This window comes from Hyperoodon ampullatus (assembly GCF_949752795.1).
Source record: "Hyperoodon ampullatus genome assembly, chromosome: 18".
NCBI lineage: Eukaryota > Metazoa > Chordata > Mammalia > Artiodactyla > Ziphiidae > Hyperoodon > Hyperoodon ampullatus.
In genome coordinates, this window is record NC_136931.1 from 36,194,360 (window position 1) to 36,201,847 (window position 7,488).

Genomic DNA, 7,488 nt, shown 5'->3' on the forward strand with positions numbered 1-7,488 from the left:
TTACGGAAGGATGTACCACTTTCAGATCCCAATCTGGCCAGTTAGAACCCCCCCGCCACCGGTAAGAATAAATATGGGTATAGGGAGTACTAGAAGGGACACTCACTCTCTAAGAATTTTTCCTTTTTCTTTTAAACTTTCTGTATTATTTGAATTTCTCTAATCTGTATACATTACTTTGCAAACAGAAAAATGTGAAGGTATAAACAGTGCCTGATAAACTCCCAGATGCACCCAGCCTGCGGAGGGCCAATTCTGTGTCCTGGGGGAGCGGGGGAGGTCCCCAGCCCTTGAGATAAGTAGGAGGCCACCTGCATCCAGAGGGCTCACATGTGACTCAGAAGCGCAGCCAGGTGAAAACAGGCGCTTTAGGCAAGAGGGTGTTAAGCCGGGGAGTACGGTGTCTGGTCCACCATGAGTACTTGTGTTCTAGAACCGTTCTTTAGGCTTGCCCCAGGTGTAGCTTCTTGTAAACCTCCTATAAATTTCCAAATCTTTGGTTTTTTCTCACTCCATTGTGAGCATACCACCTCCTACCTTCCCAGTCTTTACCGTCTCAATAAATATATAACCCCACCTGATGCTCAACCAAAACAATTATCTTTGTTCTTCCTTTTCTCTCTCTCCCAATAGCTAGTCCTGTGGATTTCCTCTCCAGAATATATCTCCAGTTCACTTCTCTCTACACTCGAGCTATGGCCAAACCCTGCACCACCCTTCACCTGAGTCACTGCTACAACCTCTCACTGGTCCCCTGATGTCAGTCTTGCCCCTCCGTCCACAGTCCCTCTTGGACGTGGCAGCCAGAATGCTCTTGCTCAGACACAAATCAGGTCTAGTTCTTCAGTTAAGTGCTCTGATGGCTCTCCAGCACACAGTAGATAAAATAGAAACTCTGTCATATGACCTGCAGGATTGTCCCCAGCATCATCCTTGAACTCACCTGCTAGACTTCCCCCACATGCATCCCACTCATGGATGTTTATTAGGAATTTCATGGTTTTTCAAGCAATTTCATGTCTTTGCCCATGCTTGTTCTCCTGGCATCTGGACTTCTTCACCAGAATCAGCTCCTTTTCTCTCCCCTGACTTCTCCCAAAAACGTATCCACTTGGTTCTATCTACATTTAGTAGAAAAATCAAAATTTCAGCTCCTCATCAAACACTCCCCTCCTCATTGACCAATTGATCAGGTCCATCTCAACCTGATGAGTCATCTGGCTGATTTTCTTATATCCAATCAACAAATTACAGAACTCACCAATTTGGGGAATATCATTTGACAACTCTTAAAGGGATCCAGGAAACAGTACCACTGGAGTGGGGTGCCAGGAGGAAGCGTTGAGGCACAAATCAGGAAGGCAGCTCCAGCCTGACCCACACCATCTGATGTCAGGGCCAAGCAGCCACTATTGCAAGAGCCGTGCTGAGCGGCACGAGAGGTATTTCCCCTGAGTCAGCCACTCACTTGGCCTAGAGCTCTCATGCTTAGAAGCGTGCAGGGCTGGAAAATAGTAATGCTAGTTAACTAACCCTCAGAGCCTCACATCTACCACCCACCCCCTCTGACCAGCTAATATCCTTAGCCATAAGTATATCTTTGAGCTGTTTATTCCCTAACCCAACTCTTGCATAAACTGTTTTCAACACATACATGCATGGTTCCGTTCAAATGAACCCACGTTTGAAGACTGGTGGACAAGACTGGGGTCATAGATGGTTTTTGCGTGCTGTTTGGGGTGGGTGATTTTCTAGCTAGGACAAATTGCTCTGGTCACCAAGTAACAAATTGTTCTTAGTGGAAGAATTGCACGAGGTGAGGGTTGTGCAATTGTGTCCTCACCCTGACTCCCGACCTCTGTAGCAGAGGCGTTTCCATCAGCGGGGCTCCCATGCATCTTGCCGAGGCAGTCGTGTAGAGACACACGTCTGTAAGGAACATTTAGGAGGTGCAGAGGGATGTCACAAAATTCTCACGTGAGTGCCAAGAAGGGGCCGGACCAGACAGAGGAGACTTCTGGCCCACCCTGCGAGCTCAGGGCAGAGCCCACTTCCTGGACATTGCCCATCCTTGATCCCTGTAGGACCCCGGGGAGCCACCTTGTCAGCCTCCACGACACAGAGACACTGAGATGGGATAAGGCTGAGGGAGGAGAATGCACTCAGCTACTTGGCAGCCCCTTGGTAAGCATTACTCGTGCGTGTGCACTGTGACCCCTGGCCTACTCCGGATTTGTTGCTGCATGTTAGGTAATTAGTATGTGGAGCGGCCTGGCTGACTCATGGATGTGACTGATAAGCCCTCTCCCTCTGCACTAAGGGGCAGATTTGAGTTCACTATGGGAAGGATGGTGTGTGAGCTCCATTTAGAGTATTTTAGGCTACCTGGAATGTCTCTCCTCACAAGAGCCTCACACGTTCCACCTAACACACAGGTTTGTTTATTTGTTTTTGTTTAAAAGAAAGAAAAAAGAAACAAGCCCTTATTTTTACTTTCTAGGATGACAAGAAATGTTGCTCAATCCTTTAAGTTAGAGAAAGTTAGATATTAAATAAGGGTTTGTGAACATTGCAGCCAATAACCATAGACGTTTCTCCAGCGCTAACGTTTTAAAATTCCATGACCCGGGCTTCCCTGGTGGCACAGTGGTTAAGAATCCGCCTGCCAATGCAGCGGACATGGGTTTGAGCCCTGGGCCAGGAAGATCCCACATGCCGCGGAGCAACTAAGCCCGTGCACCACAACTACTGAGCCTGCGCTCTAGAGTCCACGAGCCACAGCTACTGAAGCTCACGTGCCTCGAGCCTGTGCTCCACAGCAAGAGAAGCCACCGCGATGAGAAGCCCAAGCGCCACAACAAAGAGTAGCCCCCGCTCGCTGCAACCAGAGAAAGCCCGCATGCAGCAACGAAGACCTAACGCAGCCAAAAATAAATAAATAAAACAATTTAAAAAATAAAATAAAATAAAATTCCATGACCCTCAGAGATTTGTGCCACTCAAAAATGTTCAGCAAAGTAGAATGAAGCCTACACACCAAAAGAATGACTTAAGAATTCATTAAAAGATTGAAATCTGTAATCGTTGAATTGGTGCTCCGAAAGAGGAACCAGGTAAAGACTTGTGTTAATCCCTCCATCCATAAATACACGCATCTCACAACCCCTCTCTGTGACTAGGAAAGAGTGTAACAGGGACTTCCCTGGCGGTCCAGTGGTTAAGACTCCGTGCTTCCAATGCAGGCGGCTCAGGTTCAATCCCTGGTCAGGGAACCAAGATCCCGCATACCGCGTGGCATGGCCAAAAAAAAAAAAAAAAAGTGTAACGGAGCAGAACCCTAGGGGCCTTCCTAGGACAGACCCCCCGCCCCCATGTCCTCCACCTGCCTTTTACCTGTAGAGACACTTTAGCCAAAGAATAAAATTAATGAGAGAAATGAGAAAATCAGAACCAAAGGAAATTAGTCAAACAGGACAAAATAATAATTAAACAAAGCTAAGGACCTCTAGTTCCTCCTCAAGGGCTATAGGTAATATTCTTAGCCATGTGCTTTGAGCTGTTTTGCAGATACTGAAACCCCCATCAGATGGAAGAATTTAACCACATGATGACCAGACTGTAGCCATGCCATAAGCTGCTCCATCTTACACAATTAAACAATCTCACGTATCTAAACAATCAAGATGATGTGATCAGACCACCACATGACCAATTTCAAGATGACTGTCAGAGCTGACTGTGCTGCTCTGCACATAGCCCCCTCCCTCTGCCTGTACACCCCTGAAACTCCCCTTTAAAAGCTCTTGCCCCTGATGGTCAGTGAGGAGTTGGCCTTTAGACACAAATCTGCCTTCTCCCCCCGGTTGCCGATCTCCTGAATAAAGCAAGTTTTCCTTTCCAACCAACACTTGTCTCTCAAATATTGGCTTTCGGGCTTCCCTGGTGGCGCAGTGGTTGAGAGTCCACCTGCCGCTGCAGGGGATATGGGTTTGGGCCCCAGTCTGGGAGGATCCCACATGCCGCGGAGCGGCCGGGCCCGTGGGCCATGGCCGCTGGGCCTGCGCATCCGGAGCCTGTGCTCTGCAACGGGAGAGGCCACAACAGTGAGAAGCCCACGTTACCGCAAAAGAAAAAAAAAATATATTGGCTTTCAAGCAGCCAGCAACCGAACCTGAGTTTAGTAACAAGGGGAGCAGGTTTTCCAAGGTGGAGTCACTTCCTACACACTCTGGCCTCCGGTCGGTCCCATTCCTTTTCTTCTACATTTGCCTTTTTCTTTACCATGAGTTTCAGCCCTCCAACATTTCCCTATTGTTCCGTGTGTCACCTTTGTATTGCCTTCCTTCTCCATTCAGAAACTTGGTCCCACACACAAACACACAGTAATAATCAATATAGTCCAAGTTTCTTAAGTATTCAAACCCAATCTGACTCCACCTGTGCATCCAGAGGTAACTCCCCTCCTCCCAGCACAGACTCATTTGCCCAGCACCCATGCCTCTGTGCCCCTCCAACGTGCATGGTCCCTCCACGTCCAGCCTTGGGTCCCAGTTAAATGCTGCCTCCTACTTTGAGGTGTGCTCCCTGCATGAAATTCCTAACTCATGTAAGGCAGAACTCACCTCTGGGGTTATTCAAATGATTTGTGTCCCAGTCACTTCCCTCATGAGATGGTAAACCCCTTAAGGGTAGGGAATGAGAGCTCATACATTTTTCTAGTCCCCATTGAGCTGAGTACAGATAGGAAAACAATATGTTTTTTTGAATGAGTGAGTGAATTTTCAAAGAACTTCTCTGTTTTGTTTTGTTTTTTTTTCAGTCCGGTTACTGACATCCTCCCCCACTGATCCCTGAACACACACAAAACAAAGAAAATAATCTCTTTATAAAACAGGGCAAGGAGAGGGACCAACGTCCAAAGTGTTTACCAGACTCTAAAATTTTCTTTCTCTTTATTTGATGGTGGAACTTATTTTTGACATTATAATGAATTGTATTTTATTTTTTAGTATATAAAATCTTTTTTATTGTCAAGTCATTCAGCTAACAGTAAAAAGTTATAACAATATGCAAGTATGTGATGTGGGAACAGAAGTCTTCCCAGCCCAGGTTGCTCCATCAGGATTATGGGAGTGGAGCCCCATGGTGCTGCCCGGGAACCAGACCAGACAGGGCAGTGATACTGGCCAACACAGACGCACAGAAAGATAGCGCAATGTGCTTGATAAGCCTCACTCTTTTTCTTTTTTTCTGAGGATGATGCAAAATTGGCAACGTCTTTGTGCTGCAAAGCTTATAATATACTGCAATGCTAATGGGATTTCCTTATAGTGTTAGTGTTATGACAGCATCTAAATAACTTCCCTGGCAATTTTATACCCCGGAAATAACAGAGACTTCCAGCCACTGTGACTCTGTGCTGGATGCTGGGAGCATGAGTGAATTGAAGCTGCATCACCTGAAGCAAACTTGGTTGTTGGTGTCAAGAACTGTGAAAGAATCAGACCTTTACATTTCTTGCAAGCTATTTATCCTGCCACAGTTCTACGGATGTTGGCAGAAGACATGAGACTCCTGGGACAGAGGCAAAAGATTTGATCACTCACAGCAATAGCAGCAGCTGAGTTTGAGCATTTTCTTATATCTGTTTCCCAAGCCCCGATTCCCACAGGGTGATGTGAAGAGGGCAAGGTGTCACGTGCACTCACAGTGGGTTGTATTCCAGGAGAGGAACCCTGCATGTATTTGGGAATCCAAATCCTTTATAAAGGCCAGTAAACTCATTTGCTCCAGAGCAATCCACTATCTCTGTCTCGTCAGCAAACTTGCTCTGTGTTCCGGAGGGAGGTGCCATCTCTCGCTTCAAAAGCTGTTCACTTACGCAAACATCCCTAAAACAGCCTGTTTTGTTTAAGAGACCCGTGAACAATTGTCTCCCAAAAGCAGGGTTCTACTTTTGCTGATGCCTTGAGTTAATCAACAAGGATCAAAACCAATAAATGGTAGTAAATTCAAATAAATATTTATTGTGTGCTCCTTGGTTGGGGAGAGCAGGGTGGTCAGCAAATAAAAGAATAAACTAACTAAGGGGGCTCTTTGAAGAGGTGACCAACAAACTGAGGCCAGATTTGTAGTCATGTGAAGATCAAGGGTAAGAGAGGTAAGCAAGAGCTGGATCATGTAGGGCGGGAGACTGGATTGTATTCTGATGTGGTGAGAAGCCATCGGAAGGTTTAAAGCAGGGTCCTGGGTTACACAACAAACGCGGGAATCCAGCTGCTCAAAGGGCCACCTCCTTGTTCTCATGTCCCAGGCTTCAGATTATCTTTGTGAGTAACGGGAACATTCAGCCTAAGTCAGTTAAAAAACCAAGTTTCCAGTGAGTCCTCATGGAGCGGCAGAAAGCCTGCGAGCAGACGGCGTCCTCTTCCTGGCAGCCTGGGCATTCAGAAAGCAACTGTGGAACAGTGGATTTGACACCAGACCCTCAGCTCCTGGAGTGTGGCCTTCTTAATAGCTGACCCTGTCTGGGTAACGGAGCGCGCACATTGCTAGGAGAGCTGACCCATCCCAGGACAGCACTGCAGCCTCACAGATGAAGTGGTCTGGGCTCCTACCCAAACCCAGCTGTGCAGCCTCTGACGGCTACTTAACCTCTCTAGGTCTGTTCTGTCCTCTGTAAAGCGGGAATGACGATGGTGCCTATCTCACAGGGTTGTAATGAGGGTCACGGGAGCCTGTGAAGAGCTCAGCACGGTGCGGGGCCCAGCGTGGGTCAACCCGAGCTCACAGTCAAGTAAAGAGAGGGAGCTGCCCAGGGAACAAGGGAGCTGGGGACCAAGGACCGTGACACATGAATACATGGCAGGACTCTGAGGGCCTCAGGGAGGCAGGACGGCTTCACGGGTCCTTCCAGCAGGTTCACCAGGCTCAGTCACCTGTAATGGAAGGTGGTAAAGAAATAGAAGGCGACGGGGAGGTAGAGGGGTGTGAAGAAAGGGACTTTGGACTCAGACCTCTGTGTGAAGGCCAGCTGCACGACTGCCTACTTGTAGGGACCTCAGCTGGGCTGGTTCCATTTCCTGAAACGGGTTTCCTCATTTATAAAGTGGGGAGACCCTCCTGGGGTTGTGAGGATCACGTGAGTTCATGGAAGTGGCTGCCACAGGGTGGGCGTCCAGTAACTATTACGTCTCCTAGAGCTTTTCTTTGGGTAAAGATTTGCCTCTACTTACGGAACTAGAGCTGGAAAAGTGTTTCCGGGCTGACCACCCCCCGCCCCCAACTTCACGAATGGAGAATCTCAGAGAGAAGGCACTGACTGGTGAGCCCTCAGTGGGCGGGGCGTTGGGGTCTTTTCTAGACCCCTGCCCATTGCTTTGCCCCTTCTCCGTGGGCCCCCGTGACCCAGCTTCGCTGAGATAGAGGACATCTGAGATCCCTTCGGAATGAGCTGGAGAAACCTAACCCTAACTGGGAGTTTTGTCA